Genomic DNA, 21,695 nt, shown 5'->3' with positions numbered 1-21,695 from the left:
TTTGGAACCTTCAAGGTAGAGGCCCTCATTAGCAGACACAGGCTAGTGACAGGCGACCTTCATATCCATCTCTGGTTCCTGTCGGACCTCTTTGTTCCCTGAACCAACTAAGATATGAGATACCATGGACAGAAGCTCCCACCACCCCAGACCAAGCTGTCCTGCCATGTTCTCCCCATCACTGTGGACTACATTATGTGAAACTATGGGCCAATACAAATCTATCTTCTCTGAAGTCATTTCTCTCAGGCATTATATCACAGCCATGAAAAAAAGTAACTCTTATAAAACAGAGAATTTTACAGGATTCTTTTGGCTATCCTGGGTTTTTTGTTTTTCCATATGAAGTTGAGTATTATTCTTTCCAGGTCTGTGAAGAATTGTGTTGGTATTTTGATGGGGATTGCATTGAATTTGTAGATTGCTTTTGGTGAGATTGCCATTTTTACTATGTTAATCCTGCCTATCCATGAGCATGGGAGATCTTTCCATTTTCTGACATCTTCAATTTCTTTTTTCAGGGACTTAAAGTTCTTGTCATATAGGTCCTTCACTTGCTTGGTTAACGTACCCCAAGGTATTATCATTTGTGGCTATTGTGGCAATGGTCAAGAGACAGCCCGAACTGACCTACTCTGGTGATAGGATGGCCAAACACCCTAATTGTGTGCTAGAAAACCCATCCAATGACTGAGGGAACCAGATGAAGAGATCCACGGCCAGGCCCCAGGTGGAGCTCCAGGAGTCCAATTGGCAAGAAAGAGGAGGGTTTGTATGAGCGAGAATTGTTGAGACCAAGGTTGGATAAAGCACAGGGACAAATAGCCAAACTAATGAAAACACATGAACTATGAACCAATAGCTGAGGAGCCCCCAACTGGATCAGGCCCTCTGGATAAGTGAGACAGTTGATTAGCTTGATCTGTTTGGGAGGCATCCAGGCAGTGGGACCAGGTCCTGTACTCAGTGCATGAGTTGGCTGTTTGGAACCTGGGGCTTATGCAGGGACACTTGGCTCAGCCTGGGAGGAGGGGACTAGACCTGCCTGAACTGAATCTACCAGGTTGAACTCAATCCTCAGGAGTCTTTGCCCTGGAGGAAATGGGAATGGGGGGGGGAGGGGGAGAACAAAGGAATCTGTGGCTGATATGTAAAATTAAATTAAATTATAAAATTTTAAAAAAAGAAAAAAGAAACAACAACAATAGCAAACCTTTAAAATTGCAACTAGTTATCTGATTAGTTGACCTAACTATTTTCATGTAATATGAAATACATAACTGAGAGAAAATCAAACTGCTAATAAATAAATAAATAAATAAATAAATAAATAAATAAATAAACACAGAGAATTCAAGAAGAAAGGCTAGAAAGGAGGGAAATATGATGAGTTTGGTGTTTGGAACTCTGGATCTGAAATGCCAGGCATAAAATCATGGTATCCATCAAGCTGAAGAGCCCCAGCTGGAATTCTGGAGTCATCTAAATTTCATAGAGAATTCTTCCTCGAGGTGGCTGGTAGGATTGTGGATTCAGGCAGTTTGGATAAAGCTACCCCCATCTGGCACAAGGGCTCTATGGACTGCAGATGAAGGCTTGGCAATCAGTACAAATTCGAGGCCGTGCAGAAGACTGAAGGAAGCCGGCAAAGCATGAAGAAACCAGAAGAGTATCATAGCTCAGAAGCCAGGAAAAGAGTTTCCAATGGCAAGAAAAGTCAAAAATCTAGGTTCTTGAGAAAGCCAAGATAAGAAGAAAGAGATGTCAGGCAGCACGGCTGTTCACAGGGGCTTCAGGTAGTTCAAGGTGGGACAGGAGCAGGAAAGGTTTCAGTGCTGCCCAGTGGGTCCATGCTGAGAGGAAGAAGGAAGGACTGTTTCAGAGGACGCATAATGAACTTGATAATCAGCCCAGAGCTCTTCATTCTCCAGCTCTGGTTTTCACAAGTGGTCTGATCTGAGGTCATGTCTTCACACAGCAGTCACAGTTTGCTCACATGTAAAGTGAATCCTGTATATCTCAATGCTTGAATAGGGACTGAGTGAAACAGTCTGTGGGTATAGATAAATACACTATTGATATGAAGTCATTTACCTATAATTCTTAAATCAAGCCATAGTGTTTTTCTTACCCTGAAATCTTCATCTGGGACAATTAGAAATCAAGCGAACTTGAGCAACGAAACTTTTGTTTTTACATTTTGTGAGATTTTTGTATGTGTGAGTGTATGTATGTGCATATATGATATGTATGCATGTACCTGTGATTACATCTGTACAGATCCACTCGTGTGAGAGTGTTCCTGTACATGCATGAAGAGGACAGAGGAAAACCTAAGCTGCCATTCCTTAGAATCCATCCATTGTGTTTTCTGAGACAGTGTCTCTCTCTGGTCTGGAACTCACCAACTATGCTAAGCTGGCTGGCCAGTAGTAACCTTGAGGGTACATCTGTCCCCACTTCCTTAGTACATCACCACACCCACCTCTTCCCTATCTACCTTACATTCTGTGGGATCACACACGGGTCCTCATGGTTGCAGAGCAAGCACTTTATTGACTGAGTTATCACTCCAGCCCTACAGTTAGTGTTTTAGTTTCAGATACATTTCATGTGGCTATCAGTTTTCACTCAGATCTCCTCTAAGGCCTGTTTTGAAAGTCTTACTGAGCAAATTCACATTTCAAATGATAACCCGGAATGAAAGACTATGCCATACATGTCAATTCAACAGAGAGAACATCATTCTTTGTAAAGTGCCTTCTCTGGTACTCTAACTCACTGGGGGAGTATCAAATGTTCATCAATTCTAATGAGCCTTGCTGAGATAGCTGATGTTTAGTATTGGCTTATGTTTTCCTTATGTAAGAGTCTTTGAGACATCCTGGTCGGGCAACTCTTCTCAAAGTGGTAAGTCAAGTGGCAGTTCCTCCTTGGTCAAATTTCCAAGTTCATCTGAAGGGTGGCTCAACTGTAGCCTTAGAGGAGGAGAAACATGCAAGATAGATTGGCTGGGAGGGAGCGCTGTTGTTGCAGAAGGAAAGAGAAAGTAATCTGAATATAAACTTGTCTTAGACCATATGTAAATAGTGTGAAACAGGCCACCCACCATGACTAATATTCCAAGAATACCAGCTTCCCAGTCACATGGATTAAATGCAGAATTAATTCCATTTTTCAGACTCCTCACTACTGTTTTGAAGGTTATTTATTTCTGCATCCTAGGACTAAGGACATAGAGGATAACAGAGCTCTTGCCTAGTGTGGATGAGGCCCTGGGTTTATTCTCAGCACTAGGGGTGTGGGACTGTGTCCTTGCTCTTCTTAGCAAATTTGGAAACCTCAGCACAAACAATCACAAGGCCATTCACAGACCTGAGAGTAGAAGATAATTGCCCTGACCTTCTGCACAGAATAGGAGTTTCCAAACCCATTCACCCACTAGAGCACAAACACAATACAGCAAAGACAACAAAGCATTATTGAGTTGATGTCAGCGTAACATCCCATCTACTCTGTCATCATACGGTGAGCAAGTTCAGGTTCATGAGAACTAGTCCAAAGAATATGTTCAGTGAATTGCACAGCAGTTAAAGGTAGAAACTCTGTTTTGGATTGCCTTTTTATTAGTAAAATATAACAAAATATATCACAAACCATCTGCAAGAATCTACCCCCAAGGAAAAGAACAGCATGTCCACGGCTTGTTAAGATCAATAGCAATTTCTCTAAAGGGGACTGTAGGGCAAGCACAGTAATATCATTAGCAGATCTGCTGAGCAGGGAAAGGGGAAACAGGCATGGATCTGGGTGTCTCTACATCATTGGTGGCTGTAGAAATGCTACAGTGAGCAATTCTGGTTTGTTCATCAATTTTCTTTTCTGACCCATGAGGTACAATGAGCCATTTTCCCTATTGTCCTGAGACTAGCTTCACCTTGGGAGATCATAAACTGGGACAATATACAGTACAGTTGCTGCCGGATCAGAAAGCTTGAGAGGAAGGAAGGAGGAAGAGTGGAAGGAAGGACAAAAGGAAGGGCATGAGGAAGGGGGCCGGCAAAAGAGAAGGAAAGAGAAAGGTGGGAGAGGGCCGAAAAAGGAAAAACAAAGGGGAGGAAGTGATGAGAGGATAAAAATGGAAACATAGAAGGGAGAGAGATGCATAGAAAAGGGATAAGGAGGAAAGAGGGATGAAAAGAGGAAAGGTGGGCAGGTAGGATAGCTCAGTGGTGAAAGTGCTTGTGGCGAAGCCTAAAGACCTGCGTCCTGACCTTGATCCCCAGAGCTCACTGATTGAAGGAGAGAACCAACTCCTCACAAGTTGTCCTTTGACCTCCACACCATCATCTGAGAACATGTACACACATACACTAAATTCAGCTAGATAAGTAAATAAGGCAGGGAAGGAGGAGAGCAAAAGGATAAAAGGCAAGAGAGATGGGAGAGGAGGGGCAGGATTCATTAGATGGGCACTAAGATGATAAGAAAACAGGAAATAGACTCTGAGTTGTGGAAAGAGACAAAGTGGTAAATCCATAAGGTCAGCAGCTGACAGCAGCCACAAGAAAGTGTTTAATAACGTGCACATTCGTCTGTAAATGCTGGCATGTGGGCTTATGAATCTTACTTCAAGCATGAGTTTAAAAGTCAAAGCAGAGTTCCTTGAGAAGCAGAGTCCCCCTGCCCCACTCCGTCTCTCTCTCTCTCCTGTCCCTACAGAGCCCCCAGAGAGACTGCTGCCCACCGCTCTGGTGTTACCCATCCTCTGTTCTCTAAGTCCCATAGAAAATCAAGGCTAATAGAAAAAACATGCAAGTCCTGTGTCCTATCTCCTTCCTTGACTTTCCCTGTCATTTGCTTCACGTTTCTAAGTGTCTTTTGTGTGTCCATCAGTGTACTGAGCCACCAATGATGGGCAAGGGAGACACTTGGATTAGTGTTCTTTCTGTTGCTTATCCTGAGGCTAGATAAGTTATGAAGAAAAGAGTTTTTCTCAGCTTTCTGTTTTAAAAACTGTAAGTCCAAATGTCATGGCCCTGACTGTGGTAAGCGCTCCCCATCCTCCACTGAACCACATCACATCATGATAGAGAGCGCAAAGGAGAGGGAGGAAGGGAGAGAGGGGAACATAAATGGACAACGAAGGCAGGAGGGCAGAAGTAGAGCTTTATATAATAATTCGCTCTCTCAGGGGATGTTGCTTACCTCAAGACCAGCATGGACCTCTTCTTAGGGCAGCACCACCAATGACCAAGTTACCTGGCATTAAACCCCACCCATTCCATTGTCTTCTACATCATCAGAGTGACTCCAGGCTTCCAGCATGTGAGCCTTTGGTAAATACACATCAACCAGATACTAACTACAGCAAAACTACTCAGTCTGTCTCTAGAAATATATAATATTAGAAAGCTTTCCCAAGTGCCAACGTCATACATGAGAATAGGCCATTAGTCCATTCATTACCTTATATTTGCGAACTATTAAGGTTAAAAACATTTACAGTATTTCTAATAATACCAAAATTAAATATAATTATTATAATTATAATTACTATAAAATTCTATTAATTATAATTTATAATTATTATTTTGCTTCTTTATGTGAAATAAAAGTAATACATTCTCTGTTACAGTCACTTTTTTTTAAAGACAGGGTCTCACTATGTAGGCCTGACTGATGGGCAACTTACTGTGTAGACCACACTAGCCTCAAACTCATATAAATCTACCTACCTCTGCTTCCCAGGTACGGGGATTAAAGGCATACACCACCACACCTGACATTGCAACCAGTTCTTTTTCACTGAAGTTTAGAAAATATTCATTTCTCTCATGTAAACTTACTGGAGACCTTTTGATTTCTTTCAAGGCATTTTAAAAGCAGAGTGACATGGAATTTAGTGCAGAATAATTGACACTCTCATTGACAGTCTGTACCTATAATTTTATTTTAAAGTAAATGTGTGTAAGTGGCATTTTATTGATGATGCTTCAAAACAATGTTTCCAGATTTGCCAAGAAAATGTAAGTGTATAAGTGAGCTGTGTGTCACTGTGACAAAGTGCCTGGGATAAACAAAAGCAAGAAAGAATTATTTGGCTCATGGTTTCAGGAGCTGCAGTCCCTGGTCACATGACCCTGTTGCTTTGGGCATTTGACCTATCACAGCAGAGGCTGTCTCTCTGAGCAGCCAAGAAGTTAAATAGAGAAAGGAGAAGCTGCCCCCCATCCCCTTCAAAGGCAAACTCCTGGTGGTGTTACCCACCATACTCCCATAACCTCAAGGTGAGGGCTAAGCCTTTAATGTATTGTTCTTGTAGGACATTCCAGACTCACACTATTGCTGTATGCCTTTGATGACTATAACTTGAACCTGGGTTCATCAGTTGCATTGAGACTGACTTGTACAGCTGCTTTCTGTCCACCCCCATGCTGTAATTTACCTCAGTGACTCTGGGGAGCAGATTCATTCACAGAATGTAAGTTGGGTGTTTTTTCAGTCCTTGTGAACTGTGCAAACACATGATGGAGATGGACAGTAACAAGTCTCCATTTCAGAATAAAGATGGGTGCACAAATAAAGACGTCTCAATATCTTCATTATATTACCTCCTCCTGTAAAGAGCTTTAATTGCCTACTATAACACTATGCTGCTTGGTGAGCTTACTTACTACCAATTCAAAAATTAGAAAATGCTGAATAGATTAATTTTCATTGAAAGTTGACCACCCTACATTTGAGGACAAGAAATTCTCTTTTGAGATTCATGAGTATAGTATTTTGCAACTATTTTCTTACTCTTTTGGCACTTAACATGCTCAGCACATAAGGTCTGATCGATTCACCTTAGTCTGAGCTGGATATAAATACTGTGGCCTCCCCAAGGATAAAATGAAGGTGAGTTTATTATGATATTTTTACATTAATTGTGTTTGGCGACTTTGATGTTCTGGCTCAGGAAACACATTTCTTGACGTTCTTTGGCTAAGCACACTTCCAAATTCATCAAAGAAACTCTAAGTGCTAATAATCCCACTGCTGTCCTGGGTCACTCTAGGCCCTTCCCTGCTGTCTCTGCTTTGAGCACATTTGTGTTAAATGACTGAAGTTCATCCTTGTGAAAGAGCAATGCAATTGCCCTTCCCCACAGTGTTGGTGTTTAGATGTTTTCCCTCTCCTCTGGACTTCAGTGTTCCCGTGAGAACTGAAGACAGAAACTAAGAATAATTATGAAGTAAAGTGGAGAGAACTCACAGAGGCAAAAGGGGGGTGTAAGAAACCAGTGTTTACATATTTATCACGGAGGAGAGAAAGACCACACTTATTAAAGTGTAGAAGTCTCATAAACATGACCATGAACCACTAACGGTCCTGATGGTAGGCATAGAATAGCATGTCTTCCATCATTCATAGGTAGGGAATACAAACTGTAATCCATCTGTGAGTTTCCTGTATAGCTCAGTGTAGTTACCTGCACCCCTATATTCTTGTGTATGTGCTTCAGTAGATGCCCATGCTCAGAACCCTTGGTCCACTCTCTTCTTAGAGGCATCCTCTCTGTTGTTGTAGGAAGGCCTGCACCCAGTATCCACCAGATCACCCTTTGGGACACTTTGCCCATCACTATGTGTAAGTAAAATGAGATGAACCAATCAACTATATGAATTGTTCACTTCCTCTCCCTCTCCCGCTCCCTCTTCCCCCGACCCCTCACTGCACTGAAAAATGTCTTCAAGGATAAAGCCAATCATCTCTATTGCTATAGAATGCTGACTTAAAACCAATAGCTGGGTTTATTCAAAGGAATGGTTTGACTGCAATATAGAACCATTTCCTGTGATAGGAAGCTGTTTTGGGGCACACAGCAAGCAGGAACATGGCAGCAATTTTTAGGGTCTTCCTTTTTGTCGCTGTGAGGCACTGGAAAACTGTATTATCAGGACTTAAAAAGGCAATACATTACCCATCCAGCTCCTTGGCTGTCTGCTTCGCACACAACTTGAAAAATCTGATTGCTAATCTCACATCCTTATGACCTACTCATCTATCTGTCTTTTGACACACTTCTGGGTTTTTTTTTTTCCCAATTCAGGCTGCATTTGATACTTTATATTATGACAAAAATACCTGACAGGAGCAACTTGAGGGTGAAGGGTCTATTTTGGCTCATAGTTTGAGTCTGTCGTGGTTAGGAAGGCATGCCAGAGTTCATGATGACAGGCTCATCTAGTGTTATCCCTCCAGCCTGATTTCACTATGGCACCTGGAGTGATTCTTGTGAAACACATACCATAGCATGCCACTCAGATACTCCTGATCAAAACACTATAATGGCTTCCCTGTTTACTTCCTGTATGAAATTAATAGCCATTGCAGGGACCTGATGCCCTCTGTCAGTGTTCCCTCCTGCTTGTCCACCATCACCACCTAGAATCATCCGCTGGCTTCCTGCTTTACCCAGGCTGGTTTGTTAACCGTGTACCCACTGTGTAACTTTTCCTGGGGAGACATGAACAAATGTCTTTTCACCCCAGATAGAACACTGATGACAGACTGAAAAAATGACCTTCCCCAAGTCTGGCTTGGTAAATCAATGAATTTACTGGGGTTGCTTCACCAAAAATCCCACCCTAGCATGCATGACAACTTATAAAACTGTGTCCCTGGAGATCCCTGTGGAACTTGCAAGGAGCTCAGCCATGTCAAGTCTCTTTTCTGCAGTCATTCACTGCTTATCAAAGCTGAGAAATGGGTCTTGGGAATCTTGGAAGTTTCTGAGCTTTGTAAGTTTGGTGAGCTTCCTGAGTCCTATGAGTTTCCCTCCTCCTCCTTCTTTCCATAGAGGGAATGTTCCATTTCATAGAAAATAGCTACCTAATAGTCCCAAGCCCACACATTGTGGAGGGGAAGGCCCTTTCTGTGGTTGGCTTCATAGGGTACTCTTCAGTCTTTTCCATCTGTGCTCAGTAACAGCCTATCAGAGAGGCTGTAATTGAAAGCCCTCCTCTACATAGTCATTTCTTTCCCTTTGTTTCCTGTATTGTTATATTTTTGGTTGTGAGCCTAGCCTTTAACGGCTGAGCCATCTCTCCAGCCCTGTTTCCTGTATTCTTAACACATAGAAGCATGCCTGGCACACATATGAATGTATGTTAAAGGAGTTGCCAGTGGCCTTATCAGAGGAACAGCACATGGCAATTGAAGTTCAAGGTGTCAACCCACCAGGAGTCAACTCCCTAACGGTTGAATCTCAAATAGGCAAGGCCAGACCCAGAGACCACACACCCTGGAATGTCTTTTGCTTCTGCTGTGCCTTTACATGTTTGCTGCTGCTATCTTTCTCTGGGATCTGGCACAGTGTGAATGGCTTTGGGGAAATTCCCACTGCCTGTAATGTAGTGTGTTTATCTCATGGAAACACCCCATTCTACAGAACATTTTTTGTTTTGTTTTGTTTTTTCAAGACAGGGTTTCTCTGTGTAGCTTTGGAGCCTGTCCTGGAACTATCTCTGTAGCCCAGGCTGGCCTCAAACTCACAGAGATCCACCTGCCTCTGCCTCCCAAGTGCTGGGATTAAAGGCGTGCGCCACCACCGCCCGGCTCTACTGAACATTTTTACCTGTGGATTATTATGAAGATGATTTCTTCCTAACCTATACTGTCTAAATGATAATAATAATGTTAATTTAGAGTTTTGATGATTAAAACTACAAACAAGCAGTGTGTCACACTGCTACAACACATGAGTTTCTATTGAGGAGCCGTGTAGACTGTGGCTTAGGTTAATGATTAAGAAAAGCAATTGAGTCCCAGTTAGCCCAGCTAGTTTAAATTCTTTTTTTGTTAGATGTATGATGATATTTATTGATGAAAATGACAATAAAATATTTCAAAAATAAGAATACAGAAGAGAATTATTGAAAAGGACATTGAATCTCAGCTATTTCAAAATGAGTGTACTTCATTTTGATTAACCAAAGGCAAAATAAAGTCAACACATAACACACTAATTACTCTAGTAAGACACAGTTTCTTTGTCCTTCAATTGTATTACTGAAAAAGTAATGGAAAAAAAATGTTTAGGAGAAGAGCACATAGCTTAAATTCTTTTAACCTTAATGTTGGGAGATGTGTTCACAGGTTTTGGAGTGTATCACAGCTGAAACAAAGCTTTAAAAATAACCAAGTTAGACTAAGATGTTTTTTATCAAACAGCTTTGAGGTGAAAAACCCAAGAAGATAATCTAAAGTTTTAGAAAAGCACATAGTTGAATGCAAAACTCTTTAAAGTCAGGGAATAAGAACAAAGCAGCCCATTTATTACTAGATGACGTACTTTTCTTTCTAGAAATGGTTAATAACCAAAGGTGATTATTAATTCCTTGTATCCATTTTCCCCCAATCTCCTGATATTAAAAAAAAAAAAAAAAAAAAAAAAACTATTGATGCGTAGGTATGTACCCTAAAGATTTTTTTCAGCTGTAAGGTATTTTCTTTATTTTTTATTTAAAAAAAGTTTTATTCATTTTACATATCAACCACAGATCCCCCTCCCATCTCTCCTCCCATCCCCCCCAGCCTCTTCCCCAACCCACCCCCTATCCCCTTTTCCAAAAGGGTAAGGCCTCTAGTGGGGAGTCAGCAAAGCCGGGTACATTCAGTTGAGACAGGACCAAGCCCTTCCCCTCTGCATCAAGGGTGAGCAAGGTGTCCAACAATAGTACCCTAAAGATTTAAAATAGAGCTGACTGATTCTTTTTCATATACAAAAGTTTAGGTTTGTGATTCCTTTAAGATTCCTTATAAGATTACCTTTCGAGATAAGTAATAAAGTAATTGGCCCTTTCTTTGTAAAAGACCTGACTGAGAAGAATACCTTGCTTGCCCATACAGTTAATCTATAACAATTTGCTTGGGAATGAATGTACGTGATTCTTGGGATTTGTTTTTTTACTTGTAATACGTAAAATGTTTAATCATGTAAGAGATATGAAAAACATGTTGTTTTTTACTTGTATTTATTCACTTGCAAAACAGAATGTAACCACATTGTAATTTTTGTATTTCCTGAAAGACTTGGCTGGTGTGTTTAAGCTGTGAGGGAAAGAATAGAGATAGAGTTAGAGAGTTAAAAAGGGTTAGAAGGGAAACATCAAGAGTGAGGACAAGGTAAGAAGGAACACACCAAGAATGAAAGAATTGGGAGGAGAATATTAAAAGAGTTAGAAGGAGAGGGAAAACATCAAGATAAGAAAAGAGACTACAGAACACAGAATGAAGAATACCGAAGAATAAGAAGAAACCAGCAAGAGAGTGTGTGAGTGTGTTTTTCCCTAACCACCTCCAACAAAAAAGTCTCGTACTCATCGACTCTGTGGGTTTCCCCTTGAGCCCTTTTGTGCTGCTGAGGGCTAGTCCACTAGGCAGAGATAAGGAGTGAGTCGTACAAAGTGGAACTATCCCTCGGCACAGCAGCAAACTGTTCCAGGCTGTACAGCCTTGGGGTAGATTGTGGCTCTATGAAATACCAAAGGGTAACAAATAGTTTGCCAACCTCACTTTACTCATTATATGAGGAAGAATTTGCTTGAAGCTTAGAACTTACTGAAGATAAAGACTATCACTCTAAACAAAGTGCCATGAATAAATGGAAAGTCGGTCAACCATATAGAAATATCAGATGGTTGGGGAAAGTATGTATGTGGGTGTGTGTTTCTGGGGAGAGGTCCCAGGGCCTCACACATGCTAAGGAAGCCCTCTGCCACTGAGCTGAATACTCCGCCCCTGAAAGTTTTTCTTAATATTTAATTTATGTGTATGTACATGTGTGTGAGATTACCGATGGAGGCCAAAAGAAGATGCTGGTTCCCCCTGAAGCTAGGGCTACAGGTGGTTGTATGAGATCTGAACTCCAGTCCTCTGGAAGAGCAGCAAGCACTCTTCACTGCTGAACTGTTTCTCCACCTCCTGGTTCACGTGCTGAGAAGGACATTTGGAGGCATTTTCATCGAAGGTTGTGGAAGCTGTTACAGAGGGGAGCTAGTGTAAAGAAAGACTGAACCTTTGGAAGCAGACATATTTCAAAGAGATGATGAGGGGTCAAGCCATTGAAGGAAACACAGAAGAGAAGACCTGGTGTGTTCAAAGGCAGAATGATGAAGTCTCAAAGGCAGAAGAGTGCTGAATGACAAGCAAAGACTGAAGCAAAGCATAGTAGACCTTCTGGAAGGCCATTGGTCTTGGAACTTAAGAGGTCATTGGTAGTTCCAAAGTACTGTGAGTACAGACATCAAGTTCTGATGCAGTGGGATTGATTGTGGAAGGGACAGCTGGGACAGGCAGTGTAATCTGGATACAAGCCAGGGACAAGACTGAGACACATTGGTGCCATAAAGGAGTGAGAAATCTACAAAGACTTAGAATAGTATCACCCCCTCCGAGGCTTGGGGAATATCAATAACTATAAAAGAGCCAGAGAAAGGGGAGGAAGGCTGTGAAATGCTGTCTTCTGGGCACGGAATGACAATTGTACTCTTGAGTTCATATTAGCTGTGTCCAATATTCTATCATGGAGGGGAAGATTCATGAGACCCTGCCCATTCTTATGGATTCATGGGCACTTAATGGTTACTGGAGAAGGGACTCACAAGACCCCTATTCATCTGAAGTTTTATTTGCAGTTTATGGCTTCTGAGAGAGGGGGGAGTGTTTTCTTCAGTAGTGTAGACTCCTTAGAGTAACCCCTCACTCATGTTCCTGTAAGTAACTTGAATGAAACTCAATGAGTCACCAAAAGAGATGGGAGGAAGAGGAGGAGGGGGAAGTAGAGGAGGAGGAGGAGAGGGAAGAAGAAGAGGAGGAGAAGGAATAGGAAGACAAAGTAAAGAGAGACCTCACTTATAATGAGCAGGACGGAGTTTTCATTCCTCTCTCACCAGAGGCTAGGCACCTCCTCACACCACCACTTGGCCACCTCTCAGGGAATCCACTCATTCTGTTCTTACAGTCCTCTACCTCAGGCTGTCCTTGCCTCTCTTGTCACTCAGGATGATGTAGCTCCAATGACAACAGAAGAAGAGCTTTTTCTGCCTTGTCAGTTTTTCTGTGACAGTGCAGACTGTCTCTCCTCATGTGAAGATGTCACCCTGCACAGCATCAAACTTGAACAGCTTCACACAACCCCAACCCCTAGAGAAAAGGAGGCTCTGTGAAATACTGTAAAGCCTTCCCTCCCTTACAGCTCTCAGTAAACCTGTGAATTAGGAGCCACAGAGCCAAAAGAGAGCATGAGGGAAGCCTCAAAGATAAACAGGTATCTATAGTTCACAGACTTAACCCATCATGAGCCCTGGGACTTAGGAAAACTGCTTTTCATCAGTCTTGCTAAGGTATATTTCTAATTTCTGCTTCACACCAGAAATTGAATTTGTTTTGTTTTTTCATTGTTTTCCCCCTGTCTTCATAGTACTTATAGGAATGGGGGATTACTAGAAGTCTGAAGAATTTGTCAACTGAGCTGGCAATGTGAGAAAGAAGACAGGGCTAGGGAGATGACTGGGTTGGTGAAATGCTCACCTTGTTTGCATAAGGAACTGAGTTCAAGGCCGAGAACTTATCAAAAGCTGGGCATGGTGGTGTGTGTTTTTTATAGTCTCCGCGCTGGGGAAGTAGAAACAGTAGGATTTCTGGTGCTTGCTAACCTAATCTACTTGAGCTGGAGGCCAGTGAGAAACAGACATTGCCTCAAAAAGAAAACATTAACAGTTCCTGAGCAGTGACACCCAAGTTTGTCCTCTGGACTCCACACACATGCACACATAGATATGCATGCATGCAGACTCACACCTATGCATACCTATGCATCTACACATGTGTACATGTACATGAGTATGCACATATAAACACACAAATAAGTAAATAAAATATGGGTATGGTTGTTGCTCTCAGCCTTCTCCTCTATAATGCCGCATAGTCATGATGAGAAAAAATTAAGTGTGTGATGAAGTAGTAGTGGGTTTCCACAGAGCCAGGTCACTGTTACTTTCTTGTTCCTGACTAGAAAATCCTCAGGGGAAGGGAAGATGCCCTCTTCATCTATATGGTCCTCACCTTAGCTGCCACAGTGCCAGGATCCCATGGTATGCTCAATCTCTACTGATTTCCCACAATATTTAGTTAGAGAAAGTGAACATTGGAGGTCCACTTTATTGACTCTCAACGTGCATAGGAATCATCTGGGACGAGTCTGACTCCATGTTTGTATAGTGAGGTCAGGCATCATGCATATTTTTTGCTGCTTCCAAGGCACACTGGCACACTGATTCATGGATTACACTTTGAGCAGCAGGTTCTGGTGGAGTGTGCCTTTTGTGGAGTTTGCCTGTCCCTGTGAGGTGACTGTAGGGTGACTAGAATCACAAAGTGATCATAAGTTTTCTTCCTGTATTGTCAAATGTAGATGGAGGTCAACTATTTAGCAAGGATTTCAGCAAATATATTAGCATATATGCAATATAAAATCCAATTAAAATATAAGAAAAATGTGCAGAAAGACTTGTGGTCCCCATTTTTTTCTCTCTCTCTCTTTCAGTTGGCCTCCAAGGGATTCATTAATACCAATTGCTGTTAGGGGCACTTTAAAGGAAATGTTTCATAAGGTGTAAGCTGGTAGATCAATGAAGAAAAGAAACTTGGAGATGTTCAAAATGATAGTTAGCCTAATAATAAAATTTAAAACAACAACTGATATTTATTGGGTTCTTGTTTTAAGCCAGGCATGTTGCAAAATAAAATATACTAAATAATCATAGACGTCTTCAGAACATGTTCCCATTGGTCCCACTGTAAGTCTGAAGAAAATGAGGCTTACAGCAGCTGGTATCTCTCAAAGAACACACATCCAATGACACCAAAGTTCCTGCTGCCATCATGGTATTTTCAGATCTCTGAAGTGGGTCCAGCCAGTGCTGGGAACACATCTCCACCCTTCTCTGGGACTCACTTACAATAAGAAGCCAAGATAAGTGCATTGGTGCAATTTGGAAGCACATGGCATTTCCAAAGACAGCCTTGCCAGTTACAGAATACACCTAGTATTTCTGGTATTTATTCCGTATTTCCTTCGTAATGAAAATAAGCTGATTAACTTGTTTCTGAGCAGTAACTGGACCATAGTTCTAAGTCCTTTCTTTTCTCACTTGTGTGTATTTTTCCTGCCAAGCAGCTATCAGCATTGATGGGAAAAGTGTCTGTGGTGAACTTCTGGAAAGGACACTCGTGGGTGAACAGCAAATGAGTTCCATTGCTTCCTTATACAAATAGAATTTGAAGTGGTAGCATCAGTAGACATGTAAAGAATGAATTCTTTCCTGTGTATTCCAACTCAGCTTTCTAAGAATGGATATGTCTTTTGTAGCAATCCCAGCACTAAGGAGGCCAGGCAAGAGGATCCAAAGGGCAGGCTGGCCAGTCAGTCTAGCCACTTAGTGACCCCTAGGTTCACTGAGAGACGCTGTCTCAAAAAAATAAAGTGGAGGACTGGAGAGATGGCTTGGAGGTTAAGAGCACTGGCTGCTCTTCCAGAGGTCCTGAGTTGAATTCCCAGCAACCACATGGTGGCTCACAACCATCTAAAAATAAGATCTGGTGCCCTCTTCTGACATGCAGGCAGAACACTGTATTCATAATAAATAAATATTTAATTAAAAAAAAGTTTGAGAAGCAATTGAGGAAGACATACAGCATTAAACTCTAGCCTCCACACATGCATACATTCATGTACTCATGAATTATGTGCATATTCTCTCTCTCTCTCTCTCTCTCTCTCTCTCTCTCTCTCTCTCTCTCTCCCCCTCCCTTGGGAGAGGGTATTGCTGTTAAGCAAGGTCTCTGAGAATTGATTTCCTTTTTCTCAGTGGAGATAATAAAAGTCTTGAATTCCATGAGGTGCCTGGTTCACTGTGAAGTTGAAGCATAGGCTGAATTCTTGAAGATCAGTTCTTCACTACTCAACTCTAGACTGGAAGCCAGAAGGTTTAACAAGTCATATGCATTAATTAAAGTCAAAAGCAGGACACCCACCTGCACTTTGAGACCATCAATTGGAGACTATGGCAACCATGCTGTCAGAGTAGAACTTATATAATTCCAACTCTGTGGAAACAGCCATTGATACAGCAGCTGACAGACTATCATCTTGTCTTCCTGGGACTTGCAAGAATTGGCAAACAGACCAATTCACCTTTCACATTATGGTTCTCTGAGGATTTATGGCCGTGGAGAGCCTTAGAGAGCAGTAAAGATTATGGTAATAGGAGAGAGGCAGCATCCTACCTCTCCAGGAATGTTCGTTTTTTTCCTTAGTGATGACAGCTTTATGATTTTATTGTGAAAATTCACAGAAGGTGCCATTTCAAAATCGACAGCCTTTTGAGATATTTCCAAGGCCAGCAGCACTAAAGAGAGGAAACATATTATAAAATAGATGCTGAATAAAGCTTAGACGTAAGGAACGAGATGTCATTACAATGTGGGAAAATTGACTTCTTTCTTTTGGTGTATGGTCATTATCTGTGAAAGTCATCCATTTCTTCATATTATGGACCATAATATGGAAGTTGCTTTTTCTATGTTTAAAAAACAATACCTGTGCATTTTCTGGTTCACACTTCTTCTGGGAAATCCTCTAAGGTAGGGACTTTTGAGCTGTCTTGTTCCCACTCTGCATAAATGAAGTCCCACCTGTTGCTCATCACTATTCATATTTGTCGACATCTGGATTAGGACTGCCTTTAGTTTTTAAGGGAGTTTATCTAGCATTTGAGTTTCAAAGGAAAACGAATGATGGTGAAGTATCTCTACTGACTCACTCTGTAGTCATTTGGACTATAGAGAAGATGCAAGCTCATCTTCAAATCCTGCAGTTTAGCTTGATCCAAATGCAATTCTGTCCTTTCTAATTGGTGCTAAGGACACAGCAACAGATAAATGGTAGATGAATGGTAATTCTTCAAATCCTTTCCTCACCTCTTGCTTTAGTTCTCTTTTTCTGTCTTATTTCATACTCACATATTTTCCCTTAATTCTCTTTTTGGCTGGGACTTATGCAAGCTAATCTCCATCAAATATTCTTTTAATGATGTCCTCACATTGTTCTTAATACTAGGTAGTTCTTGCTAAGTCCTCTCCAAAGTCATTAACTCTTTTCTACCTCTTACTCTTCCACAATTCCAAAGACATCTCCTGTCTATTTCCTTAATGCTCATTATTATTTCCTCTTTAGATCTGATATAAATGGTAATGCTAAGAATAATAGTTACCTGAATGGGGAGATGGATCAGTTGGTGTGATACTTGCAATGCAAACACAAGGACCAGAGTTCAGTCATCAGGATGCACCTTAAAAAAACTGGATGTGGTGGCACACTAATATCAGCAAAGAAGAGGTAGGGACAAGTGGACCCCTTTGGCTTATAGGTCATCCAGCCTAGCTTTACTTGGTGAGTTCCAGGTCTTAGTGAGTTATCCTTGTCTCAAAAAACAAGAAGAAGGGCCCCTAAGGAACAACAGCTGAGATTGTTCTCTGACCTCTACAATTTCACACACACACACACACACACACACACACACACACACACACACACACAAACTACTCTACATGGAAGCCTCTTGTGTTTCATAACATGCCGGACTTCTCACTCAAAATTTGCAAATGAGAGGACAGCCATGCTTCTCACTTAAAATTTGCAAATGAGAGAGGACAGTGATAATCCTTTTGGTAAATGCAAGTGAGGTCCACACAGTGAGTAGCTAGCAAAGCTGCTGGCCCAACTCAGATTATCTGACCCCTAGTATATAAAAACATGACTTGCTTAATTGGGAACCATAACTCCTAATTCTGAACAAGGTCTGACAAGTATTATACCATTCTCTCAGGACACTGATGTAACAACTGAGCAAACTCCTTAGACTGCTGACCCATCAGTAAGGAACTCTGTGCATTTATCTGAAGGAGCTCATAGACAGGTGATATAATGCATGAAGGATTTGAAGAATGAAAAGCAGAGGAGGGCACAATAGGCTGCCTGTTGAGTGAACTCCCTAAGTCTGCCTGTCTCTGCTCCCCATAATGCCTGGGTAAAAGCCATGCACACCCAGGTTTTTACATGGGTTCTGGGGATTTGAATGTAGTTCCTCATGCTTGCACAACAAGTGTTTTTTGCCCCCTGAGCAACATCTCAGCTTCTTCCTCCATGTTTTTAAAGCCTCTGCTTATGAAGCTAGGAACTGTGGTGGGAAGAAGAAGATGGTGTGTGTGTGTGTGTGTGTGTGTGTGTGTGTGTGTGTGTGTGTGTGTTCTTTTAATTGCATTTTCTGAATAATAGGAATAGAAATGCCATCTGTCTCATCATATTCTTATAGTGACTAAATGAACTTGGGTACTTTAAGATGCTTCACACAGTGTAAAACACTCTCCAAGGAAGATTATAATTAGCATCATCATTCTTATTATTATTAGCTGTGCAAACTTCAAAGCACTTGATTTCCCTTATTGGTTAATTCTAAAGAGGTTTGCCTCTACTCTGTTTCTTCCTAGGATCCTAATAATTGCTATTTTGCTATCACATTTTTAAAGTGGGGGAGGGGCTAGAAGGTATCTCTGGGAGCTAGAGTCAATGTTTCAAAAGCTTTTGATTCCCCAAGCTTCCAGATAGCCCAGGCTTCTCAGACACCTTTGCCACAGCTCCACATAAACTCCCACAGGCTCCTATCTGCAAAGCTCCGAGAGAGATGCTGATATATTGCAGTAAGCCCCCAGATGGCCTAAAATGCACTAGTGACCTTTGCTAACCTTTGAGCCATTGGGAAAGTCTACATTCAGAATGTCTGCTGTTCTCATGAGGCCCTCCTACTTTCCATTGCTCTGGTCTTCTTCACTTATAAAACAACTTGTGCATCTAGTTGTTAAACAGAATTGCCTATCATGGGCTGGCATTACAGAGCATGCACATCTGTGACCATGCGGAGATTACAGTTGCTGCCTCCATCAGCAGCAGATGGGAGTACTTAACAAGAGAATAGGCTTGACTAAGGATTAAGCTGAGAGAGGTAGGTGGATTAGTCAACCTGATGCACTGGGCTTCAGGAATGATGGCTCTCTGCAGAACTGAAAGTCATGTGGCTGTGAGTGTGCCCAACGTCTAGCCACAACTGCAGCACTTCCTCTAGAAAAGGTCACAATACTATGGCCACTTTTAAATCCATACCTGGTCGGGCTGGGGCTGGGGCTCAGTTGGTAGAATGCCTACATACCATGCATGAACCCCTGCATGGTTTCCTAGTAGCTAATAAACTAGGTGAGGTGATGCATGTTTCTAATCCCAGAACTTGGGAAATGAGGGCAGGAGGATCAGAAAGTCAAGGTCTTCCTTGGCTACACAGTGATTTAGAGGCCTGTCTAGACTAGAAAATTTGTTACATGCACACACACACACACACACACATACACACACAAAACTTTTGGCAGTGTTAGGTGCCTTCTATTATCTTTAAAGACATAAAAATAATAAACTATTCATGAAAAAAACAAAGAAAGCACACATTCTGTTTTGAGTGTAGCACCTGCCAAGACTGCAAAGCTGTTTCCTGGTCTGAGGATATTCCAAAGGGCTAGGGGGTTCCTCATGGGTTTTGATGGTGATAACGATGAAAATCCCCATTTACATTAATTTCTTTTTTCCACTGTGTGTATGTCTGTATGTTTGCCTGTACATGTCACACATGTACCATGTGTAGAGGTCAAAGAACAACCTCTGGTATTAGCCCTCACTTTCCATTTCCTTTGGAACATGGTCTCTTCGTTTTCACTGCCATGAACACCAGGCAAGCTGGCCCTCCGGCTTCTGGGTGTTCTTCCATCTCTGACTCCCATCTTTCTGGAGAAGTGCTGGAGCACTGGAATTGCAGGACATGCTACTGTGTGGGCTTTTTACTTGGGTTGTAGGGATTCAAACTGAGGTTCTCATGTTTGCATAGCAAATGCCTCACCTCCTGAGACTTCTCCCTGACCCTTATGTAATAATTTCCTATTTGAGATCACAATTGGGTGTTTGTACCCAAAAGCAAAAGACAAGGATTTGGCTATAGATTACAAATGTTGGTCATTAACACAGTGAGTTCTCTGAGATGGGATACAAGCGTTTTTATTGGACTGGAAGATGGCATGGTCTTCTGATCTTTAAGACTGCAATTTCTCTTCATCTCCTTAGAAAAAGAAAAGTAGCTGGAGCTCCTTAAGACACTCTTGTAAATAATTACTCTCTGGCTTCTTTATTAGTGGGTTTTAGTTTTATAGGTTTATAGCAAGAATAATGTTTACAGATTCACACAACTTAAGAAAAAGGACACCCTGTTTAAAAGCAGTGCAGCATTTTTACAGCGTTATTTTGGCAATGAATCCCTTCTAATCCACCCTCTCTGGAGTGTGGGCATTACGCCCTTAAATAGGAATGCTACAGGGGACAAGAAGGGGAGCTACTTCTGTGAGGAAAGGAGCCTTGGAGAAGTGAATGGAAAAAATTGCCTCTGTTTACCATGAATGAGTCTGGGATTTCAGCAGTATTCTCAGGCCAGATAAAGAGTGATTCTTTGGCTTCACAATCAGTTACATTTGGATATTGGAGTGAAATGTTTTCTGTCTTTCTTCACGTTGTCTCTTCTCTAATCTGTAAGTGCCCTGTTGGATTTCAACTCATAGGTTCCATCTAATAAAAATGTAATTTATGCCTTTTGATCCATGTATGAGAAAATTACATGCAATCCATTGTTTTGCTTTACATACACACACACACACACACACACACACACACACACACACACACACACACACACACACCAAAATACTGAAATGTACAAGAATCTCACAAAAGGAAGAAATGAGAAAGTTGAAAAGTTGCTATTCCCCTCACCTCATCAAGATAGGTATCTAGGGATTCCTTTTTCCTTTGAATGTGTCTTGGAAATGTCAGCATCTGAACCATAGTAATCTTACTCTGAATCTCTCTCTTTTTCTCCTTCAGTTCCCTATGCACAGTGCATCCTCTTCCCAAGGTTAAGCCCACTTAGGGTTGCTCTCTTCTTGTTATCTCACCCAAAGCTCCTTTTCCTTTTCATCTGAGTTGGCTGTTCACATGAGAACATAAGAAAGTGCCACACCTGGGTACCTGGGTCTCAAGGCCATGCAATCAAGGGGACAGGTGACCTCTCCTCCACCATGGAACATATTCATGGCTATCCAAGTTTTGATCTTGGGATTGGCAAACTTCTTCATGTGCCTTGACATTCAGCATGCTCCCAGGAGGCCCACTTATGGAATGTGGCTACTGTTCTTATTGTGTGTATCAACCAGTGCCAAGCCACAGCACAGGGAACACTGGCTGATCTGGTGCTAAAGATGCCAGCTTGGAATGGCTGCTCCTTCAGATGTCCTGCTGCCATCCCTGGGGTTGCAGTTAGATGCCAGCTGGGAGGTAATCCTCACCACAAAGGGATCCAAAATGCTTTGAATTCTCGGGAGATTAGAGGGATGCTGGAGAGCTTGGGGGTATGTTTTGTATCCCACTGTGACTGGGGATTAAAGGGATTCTGTGGAACTTGTGGGTGTGCTTTACAGCCTGCTGAGGATCTTCAGCA

The 21,695-nt window shown here is 41.8% G+C and overlaps 1 protein-coding gene across 11 annotated transcripts in view; it reads left to right on the top strand.

The window, feature by feature from the left end:
- Positions 1 to 21,695, top strand: part of Chrm3 (cholinergic receptor muscarinic 3) — a 483,981-nt gene that overhangs the window by 369,571 nt on the left and 92,715 nt on the right. For 2 of the 11 annotated variants that reach the window (XM_015998736.3, XM_042278210.2), the window contains one exon: positions 7,576 to 7,635. The exons of the other annotated variants lie outside the window; for them this stretch is intronic. The gene's annotated coding sequence lies outside the window, so the exon portion shown is untranslated. The remainder of the gene's footprint in view (positions 1 to 7,575; positions 7,636 to 21,695) is intronic. 11 annotated transcript variants of the gene reach the window in all.

This window comes from Peromyscus maniculatus, chromosome 5 (assembly GCF_049852395.1).
Source record: "Peromyscus maniculatus bairdii isolate BWxNUB_F1_BW_parent chromosome 5, HU_Pman_BW_mat_3.1, whole genome shotgun sequence".
Lineage (NCBI taxonomy): Eukaryota > Metazoa > Chordata > Mammalia > Rodentia > Cricetidae > Peromyscus > Peromyscus maniculatus.
The sequence above is the reverse complement of the archived record's forward strand: the minus strand, read 5'-3'. Positions and strand labels throughout refer to the sequence as shown.